At 44.7% G+C, this 20,518-nt stretch overlaps 1 protein-coding gene and 1 long non-coding RNA gene across 5 annotated transcripts in view; one reads left to right on the top strand and one right to left on the bottom strand.

Annotated features, from left to right (window-relative positions):
- Antp (homeobox protein H90) overlaps window positions 1–20,518 on the bottom strand; it is a 93,713-nt gene that overhangs the window by 62,516 nt on the left and 10,679 nt on the right. The window contains exon 2 of one of the 4 annotated variants that reach the window (XM_070657895.1): window positions 18,141–18,279. The exons of 1 other annotated variant lie outside the window; for it this stretch is intronic. The gene's annotated coding sequence lies outside the window, so the exon portion shown is untranslated. Of the gene's footprint in view, window positions 1–844; window positions 1,327–18,140; window positions 19,481–20,518 lie in introns of those variants that run through there. 2 more of the 4 variants (XM_070657893.1, XM_070657894.1) reach the window with 2 other exon arrangements.
- Window positions 9,529–16,004, top strand: LOC139103341 (uncharacterized). Its single transcript, XR_011545865.1, has 2 exons — window positions 9,529–11,889; window positions 14,165–16,004. It is a non-coding gene; the product is annotated as an uncharacterized lncRNA (long non-coding RNA).

Here is a 20,518-nt window from a genome sequence, read left to right as displayed (position 1 = left end):
ACATTTTATTTCTAATAAGTTAAAAAAAAAATTACGACACTGCTTAATTACACCGTGCATACCGCGAGAATATTAACGACTCAAAGGAAAAAAGAAAAAAAAACTGCGATTACTTTTGGTCGATGGACATCTTTTTCCGAAATAAACTACCTGAGACAACAAACACTTTTGCCAAGCGAGCGAACGGATTTATCGCGATATCGCTTGCCAGCTGCAAAAAGAAATTGCTTTTCTTTCGATTTTTCGCGCGTTTTTCTTACAACGCAACTTCGCTGTGATGCCGGGGACCCACCCCTTCCTTGTCGCCGAGAAAGTTTCCGCCGGTTGCGCAGCCGGCGCCTATGAGTACTCACAGATAGGAAAAAGCGAGCTGGGTGGCTGCGAAACGGTAGGGAATGGGGGGTGGCGGAGGTAACGCGAATAATAAAAATCGGCCTCATAACTCACACCATGCGCCTCGCCGTGGGGTGGAAGAAAAGCAGAAGGGAGCGGGGGGAGGGAGGAGGTCGCCTGAGCTTCTTATCTCAACGCCGGGGTGACATTAGCGTTACTACAGCAATTCTCTCCGAGCCGCTCCTTCACGGCGCCGTCCTCGCTCTTATACCGATGTAAAAAAAAAAAAAAAAAAAAAGCGGCGACATGCGAATGTAATTAAAGATTCGCGCAATAATTTAATGACGCTTTGCGTAATAAGAAAAAATTTTACTTGATACACCGCGGTCGCTAATTTAATGTATTAGAAATTACAGAACGCGCGTTTTTTAATTCGGACATTGATTCATTGTATTAATTTCAATTACAATTGAGTGATCTGTTGCCGATGGCGTATTGTCAATTTACTTACATTTGTGTCGTTCGATCGTTATTTTTCATCTTTCCAATCCTTCCGTCCTTCCGTCCGTGGCAGTATTATGTAATATTTTGGATTACCTCGACGTCTTATGGCACTTCAAATCACTCGACACTATTTTATCGCTTTTTTTTTATAATCACGAACGACCGAAATAATAACGGGGGATTATCGCGGCGATTTTTTATAATTAAAATTAAGAAGCGCGACGAACGATCATTTTGTTAAATAAATTTACACACATATTTATCGCGTCGCTTACTTCCGGCGGATCTCATCTAATCGTCCTCGACTTCGAAACGGGAAACAGGTTATGACGTAACGCGAGGTCCAAGAGTCACCGTCGATTCCTTTTCGGCGGAACGAACGGCGTCGAGAATTTGCACCAAGCAGCGAACGAGACGGGCCGCGAAATGTCGAACATCACGTTCCGAATGAAAAGTCACTTGCCAACAGCGGGATGAGAACCGCGGCCGCGACGAAGAAGACGGGCGAGGTGCAGCCGCCGTTGACGAAATTCCACGCACCGACTACGGCGACCGCCGGAACCCGCCGAAGGAGATAACGAATGACACGGGCCGCGAAACGTCGAACATCACGTTCCGAATGAAAAGTCACTTGCTAACAGCGGGATGAGAACCGCGACCGCGACGAAGAAGACGGGCGAGGTGCAAGCGCCGTTAACGAAATCCCACGCACTGACTTCGACCGACCGCCGGAACCCGCCGAAGGAAATGGCGAATGACACGGGTTGCGAAATGTCGAATATTACGTTCCGGATGAAAAGTCACTTGCTAACAGCGGGATGAGAACCGCGGCCGCGACGAAGAAGACGGGCGAGGTGCAACCGCCATTGACGAAATCCCGCGCACTAACTACGGCGACCGCCAGAACCCGCCGAAGGAGATGGCGAAGGACACGGGCCGCGAAACGTCGAACATCACGTTCCGAATGATAATCACTTTGCTCGAAGCGGGATGAGAACCGCGACCGCGACGAAGAAGACGGGCGAGGTGCAATCGCCGTTGACGAAATCCCGCGCACTGACTACGACCGACCGCCGGAACCCGCCGAAGGAGATGACGAAGGACACAGGCCGCGAAACGTCGCACATCACGTTCCAGATAAAATGTTCTCCTGACTTTATCTTACAGTTCCTCAATATCACAAGGTCGAAGCGCGATGAGAACCGCGGCCGCGACGAAGAAGACGGGCGAGGTGCAAATCCGACGCTCCGACAATGGCGGTCGCCCGAATCCGTTGAATTTCACTGAAGGAGATGGCGAGTGAAGCGGTTGGTAACGCCGAACGCGCAGCACAGTTCACGTTGGACGCTCGGTGCGCTGCGCTCACTACGTAACTTTGTAATTCCAAAGTACTTTTTCTAAGTACGAAACGAGGCACGAAACGATAAGCGAGACAACACGGACGTACCGAAAATGATCGTTCGTTCTCCAGTCGACGACGTCGACACTCGTCTGTATCCGAAAACTTCCTATCCGCGGTCGAAATACGCGTAGTTGCGGAGCGATTAAAAACACGTCCTCGCGCCCGAGACTCCGCAACTAGACTGATCGTTAGAGTTTTCGGGCCTTAGAGAGAACGAGAGGACCGTGTAAAGAAAGTGAGACAAGCGATAGGAACCAATCGTCAATTGCGCGTTGTCCTTTTCTCGCACGGAGTTGTCGAGCTCGCAGCTCAACGCCGAGCTCGTCTGTTTACGTTTTTTTACCTCGCTCGCCGAGCTCGAGACATCTCTCCCCCCAAAACATAAAAACATCGAGCTCGAAGCATGTTGTTTCGCGATTCCCGAGCTCAATCTTTACTTTCGGGCTTTCTAAATCGTCGCCGTTAAAAAACTCTCGTTCAACCAAGCCTCGAAATTAATATAATCTTTTTCCGCTTTTAACAAAATTGTTTTAAAAACCACACGGAATATAATAACGTGGTAAATCACGTTGATAGCAATACGCGTAATACTAATTTTTTTTTATTTAAAATATATGTAATTTCGCAATATTAATATCGAGACCAATGGCGTTAAAAGTAAAACCGAGCCTCAATTTCTTTTATATAAGTATTTTATTAGCAGGCAAATTTGGAAACGATGTACAAGCGAGCGATTAAACGACCGCAATTCGCGGGACATCCGTTCGTATCGTGCAAACGGATTCTGGTGCCGGCTCGTACATGATAAAGTGAAATGGACCGGCCGGTAATCGGCAATGGCCCGAAAGACTGGTGGACTACCGTAAACAACGTCACTATAATATACCCCACGTGCTCTCACACTCTTCATGCAGCGAGGTACGCTGAGAGAAAAATATCGCTGCTTTTGGGTCAACTATGACTTTATGGTATTTCTAACGAATAAATATAGGCGACTCGACCATCACGGTGGAGAAAATAACGGAGTCAATTGTGTTTATGGGCAAAAATTATAGTCGAAACTAAATTTGTCTCACTCTAATCAGCTTGGTCATTTTCGCAATACCTAATAAATTCTCACCTTTATATTTTTATTTTATTATATTTCAAATTAAAAAAAAAAAAAGTTTTTTAATTAATATCAACGGGTGTCCTAATGTAAGCGGAAAGGAGGCACGGTCGGCAGAACAGCACGTCGTTTAAGGGACAAAATTAAGAATCGTACCGGGAAAGATTATTCGATGGAAAAGCGCGAGGTTGAAACACCGTCCGATAAACTCCGCGCGCAATAGTGCATACTCGTTCGTCACTGCCGGTGAGCGGCGCACAAGCGCGTATTTCTCACGCGCTTGTACAGAGTGGAGATGAGCGAGCCGGAGGGGCGGCGGCCGCGGCGGGGGCGGAAGGGAAGCAGACAGGGGATGAGACACACGCGGAGAGTTATGACGCCGCACAATTAGCAGTTCGTGTGAGAGAGATCGATCGCCGCCGAGAACATACATCAACGATGTAAACTCAGAACGCGTATCGTCTCTGCGTACAACCCCGCGGATTTCCCGGCGTGTGCGTGAACGTAGATGCGCGCCCGCCTCGCTATTTTCGTCGCACGCAACCCCCGCGCAACGGCCCGCGGGGGGGCCGAGGGAAAATGATGCGTTTTCGTTTTAGTTTAAATTGCGGCCGGCCGGGCAGCGCGCCGCGAAAATTGGACGGTTTGTTTAACGCGCGCCGCGCCAGACGAGAGACGCCGCGTTTTGTCAATAGCGAGAGATTTAGTTTTGGATAACACCCCGGTGCGCGGCCGACGCCGACGGCCGCGCGCGCGTCGATTCGTCATGTTATCGCTACTTCCGTTTACGCTTCATTAATTTTAATTAATTTCGGCGTCGTTCGTTGCCGGCGCTCGCTCGCGCGCCCGCCGAGCGTGATTAATTAAAGCCCGGGTATTATCAATGTTTTTAATTAATCCGTTGTAAATTGACTTTGTAAATTATGCGCGGGGTGCCCGTTATCGAGATCTGAAGTTATGACTCCCGGCCCTCCCACCCTCCCGCGATTAGGAAAACGATATTTTCCGTTTGCGTTACGCGGCCCGCCGTTAAGCCGAATATTTACTTTTTGAAAGATTTCCGCCGCGCAAGTGGCGGCCGACTTGAAACCAGTTTTACAAACGGTATATGGCTTTTCCCGCTATTTGCCGCTTACTTTCACGGCTGTTTGCTGATACTATTACCCCGGGGAATATAACTTCAACTTATTATTGGCAAAACTGATTAACGTTTTTACATCGTCGAGCATTTATCTGCGCGTTTGCCTACACAAATCTGTTTATGTTACGCTGAGAGCTCGATTTACGAAAGGAAATCCGACGTAACAATTTTAGATTATTATTACAAAAGCACGTTATACATATAGACGTATTTTTAACAACATTAATTTGAGACATTCTAAAGGGGTGGCCAGCCACCGGGGACATAAAAGTAACACAAAATTATTAGATTACCTGCGATTCCGCCAGCTAACAAGGAGGCCCTCCATAGCGGCGTATAATTAGCCGAAAGAGGAGGACTGTCTGCAGCCGCGATGTCATCAATCAGAGTAAATTCACTTTCGCGCCACTTCGGGACGAAGCCTCTCGTCTCTACTCGGGTACCGCGGACGGAAACTGTACGGCAGTATTTCTCGAGGGGCGCGTGCCACCGCGCTAAGTTACGAGGCGTTTATGAGCCATAAGCGATTCCACGGGCTAGATAGAGTTACTTAGAGGAGTTATTTCACTACTTTCAAGATGGAGAGAGAGAGCGTGGGGCCGGGCTAAGCTTTGACGCGTCTCTGCAGCGCCTCCGCCACGGATAGATCAGAAGGACCGCCTGCGACTGCCTGATTTACTATGGTGGACCGTACGTTCCTAGGGACCCGGTCTACCCTGGCCCGCGGTACGACAGGATTTTGCGACGGGGGCAAAAGGGGGACGGGCTAGGACCGAGGGATAGCGGGAGAGTGAGGTGGGGCCTGTGAAGAGCGGCTTTGGGGAGCTTTCTACTCTAACGTGTCGTCAATGCTCCTGTCTACTTGTTTTATTGGCGTTCCCGTACTTAATCAGAGGATTTAACTCTCGAGTGGAACACTGGGCTACGGTGACCCAGGACAATTTTCAAACAATAGCATTTTTAAAATCTTTTTTTATTATTTTTATTTATTTATTTTATTTTATTTTATTTTTTTTGTTATACTATATGCTTAATATATTTTTTCTTCCTTTTATGTTGGCGTATCGACTTAAAAAAAATGCTTCGAATTGATATGTTAGGTCCCGAAATATAAGAGGATAATAAATCAGAAACTTAATAATGGATAAATTGCATTGTGAGTCACCTGGATACATTTTCTAATATAAAACACTTCGTACTTGACGTCAACGGTTATCCAGGAACGATTATTCAGGAAATTGCAACTTTAAAATTTACGGTTAAACCATGAAAACTACCGTGCGCCTTCTGCCGTAAATTCTCGTCTATGTTTTCGTAGTACGGCTGCATTTCGCACTGCATTGCGATGCGTGAAACTTGAAATGCAACATTCCTGCGTGTGCGGCATCTTTTAAATTCTTTCAAATATTCGTTCGGAAACTATTCGCGTATGTATCTACCTAGATTAAAGCGCAGTTTATTATAATAACTTTAATTTATATTTCCTCATTAAAAAATGCGTTGATTTATTTTTCGGATATATTTACGACTTTAAAATAAAATTTTAAAAAATTAGTATATTTATATTTATGGTACGCAAATTTATTGCATATGTTTACATATGATCAATTAGACGGCATTTCAACCTTCCGGCTAACAGTCATTACATCTATGGAAGACCTTATGCAACAATAGGGTGCCTAGGGTGCGACCTAACAATTCAAAGGTACGCGAACGTCGTGTGGCATAATTTTCTTTCCTAGTTTTTTTTTTTTCTTTTCGATAGACTTTTTCACGGGCCAACGAATTCTTTTGAAAAAAAATTAATAGCATTTTTATGCTAGCGTTATTTTCCTCATGGCAGCGTAATTTATGAAGCTTCTTTTTTCTTTTTTTTTTTGTCAAAAGAATAAAAACATATGCGACGTTTTTGTGATAGGATTTCTTAAAAAGCATTACAGAACATTAATTCAAAAGCTCGAGTCGCGGACGAATACTTAATCGTTTGAAAATTTAGGACATAAATATTAATCGAAGTTTCAACACGAAATCAAACTCGAATAAAAGCACGTCGATAATAAATTGTAGTTAATATTACGGAGCATATTGGCAAGGAGAGTCAAAAATTTTAGCCATTCCTGTCTTTATCCGCGTTTGCATCAGCGATTTGCTTTTGAGGGTTGCTATCACCGACGTTCGTAGGGGAGTCAAATGCACAGCGAGGAGGGGATGACAAACGACATCATCGGCTGGCACGGCGGTACGATGGCGAAATCCATAACTGTCATCACTTCTAAACTAGATCTGGGCGAATTCAGATTGCCTCCCCATTTCGCGTCGACAGGTTAGGAAATTCGTGAAACGTGCGGAGTGATTGAAACGCGCGTTTCACGATACAATTAATAATAGATCGCGCTTGAATTTGAACGGACAAATTAACGAATCATTAAAACACCTTTCGCGAACGTAATAAGTCGTAACGTAAAATAAAAAAAAAATTATAAATTACATGATTTTATTCAATAAATATTTTTTAATTAAATTTTTTTTTTTAATCAAAGATCTATGGTATCGTTCAAATAGATGAGGCGTCAGAAATATAAAATCAATTCTGGATTCGTTTAATGACGGCGCAAGAACAGGTAAGAATTGGTCGGGCGAGAGGGTAATGGAACGCGACTGTCTGTGCGCCCGAAAGAGTGAAGAGGGTATAGTCAAGTGCGACCGCAAGGCCACAACCGCAGTGTGGGAAGTGAAACGAGCCGAGTGGCGTGGCTTTTAATGGAGTGAGGGAAACAACATTAAGTTAAGAGCAAAGCAGGGTGTGAGAATTACACGGAAATAACTGTAGCTGCCAGTAACGCGGCGCGCGAAAGGGAGCCGGAGAATACGATTCATAAACCAGCAATTACCCTGTTGCCCGTCCACAAAACAGGGCGCGATCTTCAAGATGTCGCGCGATTATGTATCCCGCGAGCGTCGAAGCCAAGAGAATCAAGGCGCAAAACATTCCATTGCGCTAATACTTCGCTTTGAATTTATTCCGGCCAACGAGACGCAAAAACGGAGCGCAGCTTAACGCGATATAATAAAATATACGTGCGGCTCCTTTCCTCTGATTTTATAATTTAGAAAATTAGAATTGTTCATTAAAGTTATTATTGTACGTTTTATATTAATCTTATTACTGTTTTATTTATAGAAGATATTGCGTGGCTAATAATAAACGGAATTCCCGGAGTATTGACAGAATAAGGGTTAGGAAGTTCGCGATGTATTACGCGGGGGATGCAATTTATCGAATGATAAATTTCGAGGAGATAGGATCGCGCGCGGTTAGATTAAACGACAATTCCTTCTCTTCGCCTTCTCTCGTTTCCACTACCTATTCCGTCCGCTGACTTCCCGAAGTAGCGAAATTAAATATAGGGGTCGAATTGCAGTCGACGGTAATATAAGCTACTCTTCGTCTTCTTCCCTTTCTTTTTCTTCCTCTTTCCTTCGCGAGAGAGCGCCTCTACTATTTCTATCTTTCGCTTCGGCTATTTTCCCCGTCCTTATCTGCAGCCGCAGACTTTTCTCTCCACCTTGACAAACTTCCCTCTTGTATCTAAGTTACTAAGCATCCCTCCGATGTAGATACTGATGCTATAGCTTACCGACCACTCGTATGAGAGAAACGCACAAAATGAATTGCGTTCTAAAGCGTCCGTACGTTTCTTCAAATTTATGAGAGTTTTCGGAGGATAGCTAAACTTATATATCCTCCATATATAAATTGCCGGGGAATATTTAAACGTTTTAAATAAATATTCGAAAGGAACGATTACAGAAAAAAACGTGGATTACCAAATAAAGATTGAAAAAAGATTTTTTGTTTCTTTTTTTTTTTTTAAGTACGCCGATTTCGCGACGGTTCACAATTCTACGTTTTACCCAACGATGCAAGTCGGTTTCTTTACGAGCCGGGTGAAACTTGGAGAATCCGCGAAGGTGACAGATAAGGCTAATTCCGAGTGTTTCGCACCCCGCGGATACGTTGAAGCGTCGGCCGTGCAGAGAGGCAAACCCCTTGCTACAGCAGCCCCTATCGAGGGAGTAAAGGGCGGTGGCGGCGAGTGGACGAGTGTGTGGGTGAGTGAGAGAGAGAGAGAGAGAGAGAAAGAGAGAGCAGGGCAGAGCAGCAGCGTGCTGCCCGCACCAGGCGCCCCTTCGCATATTTCACCGAGAATTTACGAGCTTCGATACGACAGGGAAATTGCAAGAATGGCGGAGTAATCTATCTCTCCTTGCCTCTATGGGCTCTCTCTTCTTTTCCCAGGTCCCCTTTCCCAAGCGCCCTTCTTCTCGCGCACATATGTAGATACATAGACACTTATGTGGCGCGCCTCACACACGAGAAGGCGCAGGGAACTCCTAGTTTTTCCATATAGATAAAAAGGATTTGCCCTTCCGCTTCGAGCCGTTATCTCCTAATTGTGTTATTGTGATAAGAACAGATCTGCTGGCCGTCATTGTGCAATCTTGATAAGCAGCAATTTTTTTTTCTTTTTTTTTCTTTTCTTTACTCGCGCGCAAAAGAGAGAAAAAGAGAAAGAGAAAAATTATATCCTCGATATGAAATAGCGTACTATTATCAATACTATTAACGAGTTAATTAATTAAGAATGGATAACATAAATTATAAGGTATTTAAAACAATAGCGCTTCGACCCCTCCTATCGCGCAATAATTATGCGGAAGATTGCCACGACCATTCATCCGACTTGTTTTATCGCCATTTTCTATCCACATCTTTCACCTCGCGGGGGTGAATAACGGCCGATACGCATGTGCTGCAATTACGGGGGCATACATCATATTTATTCGGGAGCGCTCTCGAATCAGACTCAAAAGGGAAATAACCTAAGACAATAAATAACTTATAAACCAGAAAACGAGCTTGAAATTTACCCGAACCGAGCCTTCAACTCTGGCACGCTTTATCAAACAGCCGATATTCGGAATACGCGCCCATATCGGCACCTAATTGAAACACAAGATTATGACTTGTGCGACGCAAAATTGTCGGCTACACTTGTCCGTCCGCGTTTCGCAATTATGTCCGCCGCGTTGTTTAAACTGCGAAAAGAGTCACGAGCGACACGCTGCTGGACACGATTATGTGTAATGTACCACGTTTCGTTGAGAGAAGGACACTAGCACTCGACGAGTCGGCGCGGAGAGGAACGAGCGAGAGAGACAGACAGAGAGAGAGGGAGGGAAAAGAGGGTGAAGGGAGAGAACGAGTGGAGGCACCATAGGTAACTGTACTTGCTATACATGGATAATACATATACGCGGTAGGAAGAGAGAAGCCCCCTGTGTCACGGTCTCGGTGTGCGCACCTATATCCACATAACGTACTGTATCGTACCCGCGGCCGGCGGCCAGTTTAATTTAACACAGCAGCTGTAATCCCATCCATTACGCTCGCGGTAATATACGATCGCTCGAGATTCATAGTCCGTTTTTTCACTAATTAACAGACGGGACAAATCGCTCCACCGATCCGCGCTCTTCTCCCCTTTCGCCGCACCCCCTTCCGTCCCTAGCCGTCACTCTCTCGCGCGCGCTGGCGGACTCTTCATTCTCTTTTCGTCCACCGATGAACGCATTGTTTCTTCACGCTCAAATTTACACACCGCGCCGCGTAAATTCGAGCACGCTTCATTCGCGCTTGTTGGCTCGCCAATTCGTTCGATTGTCAGATATCGAATTTTCCCCGTTTTTTTTCTTTCTCTCCCTTCCGTCGCTGTTTTCGGCATTATTGTTCGGTACGAGATCCTTTAATGACGAAACGCTCGCCACGTAATTCCTTTCGCCGCGGTTGTCGCGCGTTTTTATAAAGCGGGTTTTAAATGGTAATTAAGGAAATCGATTGATCATTCAGCGCAAACATCGCGATGGCAAGTACAACGTGTTCGAAATACTTGTAACAGTAATAACTCTTTCACCAATATGGGAGGTGACGAGCTCGCCGTGGCACTCGCTCGCGTAAAAACACTTTAAAAGAAAGAGATAATTAACGCGAGACTTGTCGAAGAGACCGCAACCCGGCAACTTAAATGCAAAAAAAAAGAAAGAAAAAAAAGGAATTAATAAAATAAACTGCTTCAAGTATTAAAAAAATAATTTTTTAGTTTAAGTATAATATATAACGTTAATTGTATTCACGTCTTTAGCTCGATTCGGTAAAGTAAAAACAGTGATTGATTTAATTAACGAGTAAAGGCGGCGTATTCGTCGGTAACAAACACGTACATATTGAAAGTAATATTTGATAAAATATTTAGTGCAGAATTCTGTTCTAGCGCGTTTAAATGTACGTATATGCGGATAGAGGACATAAACAAAGTTACAAGGCCGGGCGGCTTACTGCCGTGATCGCGCGATCTCCCCCACCCCACTCCAGAATTCCCGAGCCGGCAGCTCACACGGGCGGAGTCAATGAGGCAGGTGAGTCTAACTACGCACGTTCGGCGCTTCGTCAATCAGTTATATCTCACGAATAAAAGTATCGGCTAATGCGACATGGCCCTAATTCGTTCCTGTGATCGTCGCTCTATGCACGGAGAACATTTACGCAGTGCGGTACATCGCGGACACCTTTATATTCGATCGACGTCTTAATTTTGCACGATAAAGTAATGATCTTTCACTGTGACGAAGTGGGCGCGCAGTAATATTCGGAGGATTTTCTGTTTAAATAAAGACAAGAGAGGTTAAAGTAATCTCGTTGCGGTTAAAGGTGAATATCACGCGACGTGCGACGAACCACCACGTGCTCCGGTCGGTCGAGCCACACGAGCTCGCTGCTACGCACTTCACACGAACTCAAAGACCCTCGCAAGTAAAGACACGTATTGTGTGATATTGTTTAAATAAAGACAAGAGTGGTTAAAGTAATCTCGTTGCGGTTAAAGATGAATATCACGCGATGTGCGACGAACCACCACGTGCTCCGGTCGGTCAAGCCACACGAGCTCGCTGCTACGCACTTCACCCGAACTCAAGGACGCTTGCAAGTAAAGACACGTATTGTGTGATATTGTTTAAAGAAAGGTGAGAGAATTTGGGATGATCTCGTTGCGGTTAAAGATGAATATCACGCGACGTGCGACGAACCACCACGTGCTCCGGTCGGTCGAGCCACACGAGCTCGCTGCTATACATTTCACGCGACCTCAAGAACGCCCGCAAGTAAAGATACTATTATATGATATTGTTTAAAGAAAGATGAGAGAATTTAAAGTCATCTCGTTGCGGTTAAAGGTGAATATCACGCGACGTGCGACGAACCACCACGTGCTCCGGTCGGCCGAATCAAACGAGCTCACCGCTAGGCACTTCGCGCGACTTCGAGGACGCCCGCAAGTAAAGGTACATATTATTTGATAATCCTACACTACAACTAATATTAAATTTAGAATATAATGCGGCTTATGGCAAAGTAAAAGAAGCGTTATGTGAAACGGACAGGTGAATGCTGCAGTAAGGTATGAGATTTAAAGAAAAAGAGAAGCAGAGGATTAAATGGAGAAGTTGAAATTATGAAAAGCAGGGGGGAAAGAGAAATGAGTTAGGAGAAGGGAAAACGTGCCACGGTGGTTCTTTTTATAACACGGGGGCGCCTCTCTTGGACGCAGCGTTTGCGCACTCGTCGACAGGGTGAGCGGATTTAATTGGATGGACGCCATCTCGCGATGCTTAATTAACTAATTAATTTCGCGCGGTATAAAAACAAATAGAACGCCGCTTGTCGGAGTTTAATGGCTTCAAACGTTGCATCGGCGATCCGTGGCTTATAAACTTTCACGCGAGAAAAAAAAAAAAGAGAGAAGGAAAAATACGAAGCGTTCGCGAAGCCATAGCTTTCATCGATACATATATATTTTATTTTTTTTTTTTTTTTTTTTTTTTTTATTTGTTTGCTGCGATAAATTTCAATGCGATTGAGTCAACTTGATACGCTCGGCGTGAAACGTCTATCTTTCGGTTACTCTATTTATCGACAGTCTCCCGTAAAGCCTCGAAATGTATCGCGGAAGCCGCGTGAATTTTTGCCGGTCCATTTCCCGCAATTGTTGCGGAATCCTACTAATAACTTGTTCGCCGGTGCTCCCGGCGAATAAATCGACGACGTGGCAAAGAAGAATGCCATTCCGGCGTCTAACGCGATACTGAGGATAGGATAAAGGCACGGAGAGAAAATGGCCAGGGTAGACAAGATTTGCATTCCATAAAGCATATGCCCGTGGAATAAGAAAGCTGCTCGCTCAGCACCGAGGAGAATACGCGGCGGTCGATCTTGTAGGATTAGAAAAACGGAGCTAGAAAAAACTCTGCGAGCAGAAGGGTTGAACGCGCTCGTATAAGTGGACTCAAATGAGAAAAACCAGTAAGAGAATCTTTACCGTGAACCAGTTACGTTGAATATTATCTGTGTATCTATTATGGAACGGTGAATTTTAAAAAGAGCATATACATGTATACATTTTATACGTTGTTCTACCTAAAATTTTTGCCCAAAGTATTTGTTAGTAACGCAACGGGGAGATAAGTCGGGCTATAAAGCCTGAGGTCTCGTCCTGTATGCTAAACATAATTAAACATAATAAAATTACATTACGCGCGCACGTTCCCGAAGTAAACCCGCACATTTAAAACAGTCATAAAGAATAAGAACGCGGGTGGGCATGAATATGTAATAGCAAGTCCAAGACCGCGCGATGAAAAAGGTTTACAATCGATAAACAGCAAATGAGGGCGCGCGTATACTTAACTTGAGTTATAGGAGTCATTTTCAGATAGATGCTCGAATATTCTCGGCTGCGTAAGCATCCGCGAAGGGAGTCGCGGAAAGAAGGGGGAGGGAGGGGCGGAAGGGGTCAACGGAAGGCGGGAGGAAGGTAGAGCGGCGGTCGAAAAAAGAATGCGAGGAAAGCGGCGTTGTAGGGAAACAAATCAACCCGTCTGTTGGCTCGTCCCGAGTTTTTAGTGGCGAGGCTCCAAATATTTGCTCTGGTCGTTCGCGAGCCTGATTTCGTGCGCGAAATGTATATATACCCCGCGGGGCAACGTCGCCCGGCTCTTCTCCGCCGCCGATCTTACGGGTCCATGCAGTTGAGCCAACAACCCACCGCCACCCCCGTCGTTAATATTGTTGCTTGTACGATTGCAACCCCTCGTCGTTCCCGGACGCGAGCCCACTCCTCCCGGCGGCGTTCGATACCCCGGTCTAGCCTCGCGAAGCCGCTGCCAAGAATAAGCTGAAAACCCGTTCGTCATGCCCATTATTATATGAATGCCATAATATCGCTACACCACGTCGTTCTATCGCCGTTTTGCCGTCGCCGCGAACTACCCTAAACCACTCTCGTCCTCGATTCCCCGCACCCCTCCCCTTCACCTCAACCGTAGATATGCCTTTTCAGATTATATTTTCGGCTATTATCCTTGTCAGATTTCCTACTCTTCTTTTTGTCCCCGTATTGTTCCCAGAATTGGCATGATATCGCGGCAGACGACAGACTTGAGTTAGTCTTTGATCTTTTGCGAGTTTTATGATTCAGTTACGTTAGGCAAATCGCACGATCATGCCAGAATTCGTATTCACTTTTTCACGCAATAAAATTTTTTAATTTATCTGTTACAGATCAAAAGAAGCTCCGTTGCTTCGCATCGTTCAATGAAGAATTAACGTGCCGCACGCCGAAATCTGATAATACGAACCGCAGTCAGTTCGTCGGTCGTTTCGGGAGTGCCGCTAGTTATCGCGCGTTTTTTTTACGATTCTTTTTTTACGGAAGTGCGTTCGCGAGTTACTTGTGCGCGGAAGGATGACTCGTCACGTCCCATCTGAGAGGATGAGCAGGCCCAGGAGGCATCCTGCATCGGCGGAGCAACTTTTAAGTAAGCATGAATTTTTTAAAATTAAATCTTTATTAAAAAAAAAATTTGTATCTTTTTTTTATTAATCTTATTAATTTTTTGGCACGTCTACATTAAAATTTTTTTCTTTATGTTACAGCCACCGGCAGAAATCTACAACTCCGCTGACGCTCATGCAGATCGGTAAGTCAGTAACTTGTTTTCAGGATTTTCTCTTTACAGCAGTGCCGAAAAATATCGCGCACAAATGATCAATAATTTTCGCGAATGTAAAATCACGGTCGCGTTCGCGAGTGACTTGTGCGCGGAAGGATGGCTCGTCACGTCCCATCTGAGAGGAGGAGCAGGCCCGGGGGGCATCGTGCATCGGCGGAGCAACTTTTAGGTGAGAATCAACTTTAAAATTAAATCTTTATAAAAAAAAATTTCTACCTTTTTTTTATTAATCTTAATAATTTCTTGGCACGTCTACATTAATATTTTCTTTTTTATGTTACAGTCACCGGCAGAATTATACTACTCCACTGAAGCACATGCAAATTGGTAAGTCGAATGATTATTTTCGTAATGTGTAATTAGATCTCTTGAACCGATAACGCGTCGTCATCTTATATAACGATTATCTCCTCCTTCGTCAATTTGAAAGTGTCACCAATATTTAGTTATGCGTATATATATATATTTTTTTTTTTTTAATTATCGCGCTGTGAAATTTTAAGGCCCACGTCGTAGAACAATGTGCGTAACGTTAAGTTAATTTGCTTGATATTAAACCGGTTTATCTTATTAATAAATCCGCAGTATGCTTTCCTCAGTAGTTATCTAGGCGAACGGGGGGATGAATTATTAAAACATGTATGCAAAGTTATGGAAATATACTCGCGACGACACAGCGCAACGTCTCGCAATTGCACTATTATAATGCAAGTTTTTACGAAAACTGCCATTGATACTAGACTTATTTTAGAAATTCCGTAACGGCTTTCTCGTGTACTTCCTTCGCGGAAAAATTCGTAAAATTACAAAATTTATTTTTAGCCGATGTAAAAATGTTAATTAAAAAAAAAAAGTCACGATTAGTTGTTCGTTGTTAATACTTTTTAAGCGTTATTATCGCAAAACTCGTCATTTATTCTCATAAAACGTAAGTAATATCGAAAAGGAAGCGAAACTCTTGACATAGAAAGTAGAGAGGCAATAAAAATGAAGCGCGGCATCTTTCCCCAGAGATATTTCGCAGGTTGACCAAGTATCGGTAACTGAAAGTTATCGTCTATAAAATACACATGATTTCATACGGCATAAATACGAAAAGGAGCGAGCTGGGCACGGTGAGCGTGTTCGCGTGCAGATAGTTTCCGCGATATATTAACGCCACGTGGTACACGTGAATTGGCAAAACCGGCGCGTAGAAGTTTAGAACAATTAAACGTACGATTGCCTCGCCGTAAACATTGTTAAAATAGATAAATGCGAACAGTCCGTTTTCGATAAATGCTCTTCATTTATATACGCCGCCCGACGACGTTGCTCCGCGGCATCATTCAAACGCGGTAATTTCGGCTCTGTTCTCACTGACGGCGACAGAGTATTTATTAACGCTTGGCATCCTGACAGCCACTTCTAGAATGGCCCGTTCGGATACCGCGCGTTTGTCTTTAACGAGTCAACTGATGAACGGGGTCTGTTTTACGCTGAAATAGATTCGCGGCGACGAGGATTCTCCGTCTATTTCGAAGGGAAAAGGAGAAGCACACCCCGGGTGTGCTTTGCACGAAATTATTTTCTGCGGCGTCTATAATATCGCGAGAATTATTTTATAATTATCGATATCGTAAAAAAATGATAAAGCGTTGTTTTTGAAGGCCTGACGACCTCGCGAAAATTTACTATTGCCGGTATGTTTAAAATTCACGGTGACACGAGTCTGTTGCCGCGTGTCTTTCGCAAAACTGACGTCGCATGCGACGTTTATCTGAATTGTAAAAGACTGAATTAACGAATTTGTAATTCTGAATGAGACAACGTGATACGTCACGCCAAGTGGCGTGTTCGCCGGTGCGCGGATATGCCAGTGGTCGGATGTGCACCCCGATATGCACGCTTTACTAATAACGCACGTTCGAGTTAAGGAATGCGTGGCTTCAGGCCGCAAGAAAGCTCAAAGAGGCGGCCACAGTCGCGGCAGCGATCAATCAATGTTGTCCGTCAGACGGTAAAACAATACGATGTTACCGCTATAATTGACGGATATCTATCATCCTCAATTCGCGTGTTTGCAATTCTACCGCGGTGTGTTTTAAGATCTCAATACTTGAACAGAAAGAGAAAGAGAGAGAAAGAAAGAGAGAGAGAGAACGCTCGTGTGTCAGCAGCTTTTTAATATTCACCCATTCCGTTTTTCATTAAAAAATTTTTTTTTGCGTTAATAAGTGTCATTAAAAACTTTAAGTTTTACATTAAAAAAAAAAATACTGCGTTACAAAATTTCTACATTATTTTATAAATTACATTAGGAATTCTATATTTCTCGAGCGATTTTTTAAATATTCTTCAACGATAAAAAAAAAATTAAAAGATTTCACCCAAAGGCGAAGACATAAAAGGGAGAAAGACTACGCGATAACGCGAACGTACTGACGGTGGAGGCGAAAGAGGGTGGAAGATTGGTAAGCTCGAAATCCTTGAGCTTAACTAATTCCCGCATGAGTTACGAGCGAGCCGCGGCTAATTCCTAATAAATATAGGAATACAGATTACGTTAATCACAGCGGATGCAAATTAGATGATTAGCGAGAGATGCGCGTATATACCCTCGATACCGGTGGCACTCTTAAAATCGTCCCGGCGCCCTCGGCAGATTTAATCGACGCGTTATTTTCCTTTTTCTTTTTTTTACATTCTCCGCCCGCGACTTCCTTCAGCCTCGCGATATTTTCGCGACTCTCGTATTTCCATATTAAATCTATACGCCGTGATTTACGCACCGGCCATTCATCATTGCCTTTGAAATAAAGAGAAGGGTTGATTAATATCGCAGCGGCGTAATTGGCGATCATAAAGAACTCTTTACAAGAGGGATTCGCGCTTGAATCCGGCATTGTACGGCTGACAGTGAATTACTGGTAGAGTCTGGTAGGCACTGGTCGGGAATCTAAGTGGCAAGTAGGTAAGTAACTCTTGGAAGTTAGGGGTTACACGCCCTCGCGCGCGGGGGCCGATACACGAATGCGCACGTGAACGTGCACGAGATCCGCGGCGCTCACCGCTGTGTGCGCGCTCTCGCATGTACAAGTAATGCGGAATATATCTACCTGTGGCCACAGTTTACCTCCGCGGTGAACTCTAGTAGGTGCCTACGGCGGCAACTCCGCTCTAATGCAGAGTAATGTTGATTTATATCTGCATTAGTTTCATTTCCCTCCCCCCCTCCTCCTCCCGCCCCACCCCCTCTGCCACCCACGTTCTCCTAATATGACCGCCGTTTGCCTATTTTCGCGGTTATATTTTGCTAGGCTTTGCGTCGAATTAAATAGTACGCGCGTTCGTGGTTGATAAAAATAATACGCCTTCGATCGTGTAAACCTTGTTTCTTATTATCTTTTTCTTTTTTTTCTTTAAGTACTAGAAACCATACGCGCGTGTCATTACGTTTCGAACATTTGTCAATTATAATAAATATTTTATGATCAATACAATTGAATGAATTATAGTTGACGGCGTATTGCCAGTTGACTTACGTTGACTTATATATCTTCCAGGTAGGTTAGGTTATTTTTCGTGCTTCCTTCCTTCCTTCCTTCCTTCCTTCCTTCTTTGCTTTCGTGGGAGTAGTTTAAATTATTTTGGATGCGTTGATTATTCCAATGTGTTGTAGCACTGCAAATCACTTCACACTATAGTACACTGCTTTGTCTCTATTTCTTTTTATGATCACTATCACTAATCATTAATCACTAAACACTCGAAAAACGAACGACCGAAGGAACGGCGGTGGATCATCGCGGCGATTTTATGCGATTAAAATTAAGAAGCGCGACGTATGACCATTTGTTAGATAAATCTCCGCTCTCGATGTTTATTTCGTTGCTTATTTCCATTGCGTCTTTATTCGAGACGTCCTCGATAACGATATAGGAAACTGGATACGACGTAACGTGAGGTCGAAAACTTGCGTGAAGCAGCGAACGAGACCGGCCGCGATATGTCGAACACCGCGTCCCGAATTATATGTTCCCCGCGCACTTTGTCTTCCGTAAGTGTCTCAAAAATCGCTTGCTCGAAACGGATCGAGAACCCCTGTCGCGACGAAAAAGACGGGCGAGATGCAGATCTCACACCACGGCAATAACAATCGCCGGAATCTGCCGAATAAAATTTTAATGGAAGCCGTCCCCCGGAAATGACCGACGCGGAGTGATGCACGTCGGGCGCTTCGTGCGCTTCGTGCACTCGCTCGCGGCGTAACCTCGAAGCGCTTTTTCGACGGCCGAAACGAGGCATAGAATGAACAGCGGAATAGCTCAGGCGTGCGGAATATGATTGTTCGTACCCGAGTCGACGACGTCGACACTTATTCGCCCGCGATACCTTCCTATCCGCGGTCAAAATTGCGCGTAATTGCGGAGCGATTACCGACACGTCCGAGCGCCCGTGTCTCTGCAACTAGACTGGCCGTTAGAGATTTCGGGCCTTAGAGAGAACGAGAGGACCGCGTAAGAAAGTGAGACAGCGATAGAGCCGATCGTCGATGACGCGCTGTCCTTCTCTCGCACGGAGTCGCCGAGGCGTCCGTGCTCGACGCCGAGCTGGCTTGTTTACGTTTTTTTTAATGCGTTCGCCGAGCTCGAGGCTTTCCTCCCCCAAAACATAAGAACAACACGAGCTTGACCGTCACTTTCCAGCTCCGAAATCGTCGCCGCTAAAAAACTCGTGTTGGACCAAGCCCCTAAAATAACAGCTGTTTACTCTCGCTCGACACAAAGCGAGCCTAGAAAAAATCAATTAGCGTTGCGAAAAAGCTGCGATAATTAAAAACTAATTTACGCGCAGCACCAATTTTTTTAGATATAATATGCCGATATTTTTTATTTTTTTTTATTTTTACACCCGATATTTTTTCATATTTAATATTGGACGTGTGCCGTTGGCTGGTCTGACAAATTAGGAGTGCGGCCAAATTATTCCCCGATTGTTCGATTGCACGCGGTATGAATGTTAACGCCGTTTTGAGCCGCACATCGCGTAGAACTTGAAAGAATCAGCGGCTCCTCGAAGGACGAAAGAGAGTGAAGTAATCCTCGTTATTAAACCGGTACGCGTGTATCCACCGTTCCCACACGTGCGCACGATCTCCGTCGCGAGTACTTCAATGCGTAATTTCTAAATATGTGATTCCCCTCTTCCTCCTCTTTCTGTCTGTCTATAAATGGCGAAGATATGCGTAAGTCTATACAACCCAGCCGTTGCGCATATACGCCAAGTAAATAAAATAGTAGCATAAAAAATAATTGCAAAGCTTATAATTTATATCCGTTTAAAACAAAAAGAACTTCCCAAGCGTTCTAATTTAAAACAATATTCTAAAATATGAAAATCGTGTAGGCATTAACATAAATTGATTAAATAAAAATAAAAATAAAAATAAAAATAAAAATAGTTAACGTGTACCGTTCGTCTTTAATTAACGAAAGTATAAAATTGTTATTAACAGAATAATCGAGGTAGCGTACAGTGCGGGTTGTGCGGGAACAGGGGGGGAGGAGGGGAAATGCAGGGGCATCGGTCGCAATACGGTACGGAGTTATACGCGGATGACACACATGCGCACCGTAAAAGCGTACGGTATACAGGCGGTGCAACTGCCGCTTGTAGGAACGGCGCGTCGGGTTTCTGTTAGCGCGGGTTATATTCACCTGCCTCGGCGGTCGGTCAGACCCCGAACAACGATGCGCTCCGTAACCGGCTCGGCAGCATGTCACCCTCTTGCGCGGGTGACTCTATGCCTTTGGTTCCTTTTACTTTGCAGCCTCGTCACGCGGTCCCTTCTACGCCGTCCGCCACGGCGAAGACGGAACTTAGGGCACGTTCACAGTATGCGGTGGTAGCTGCACCCCGC

Source organism: Cardiocondyla obscurior, linkage group LG06, assembly GCF_019399895.1.
Source record: "Cardiocondyla obscurior isolate alpha-2009 linkage group LG06, Cobs3.1, whole genome shotgun sequence".
NCBI lineage: Eukaryota > Metazoa > Arthropoda > Insecta > Hymenoptera > Formicidae > Cardiocondyla > Cardiocondyla obscurior.
Note: the sequence above shows the minus strand (reverse complement) of the source record. Positions and strands in the feature narration are given on the sequence as shown.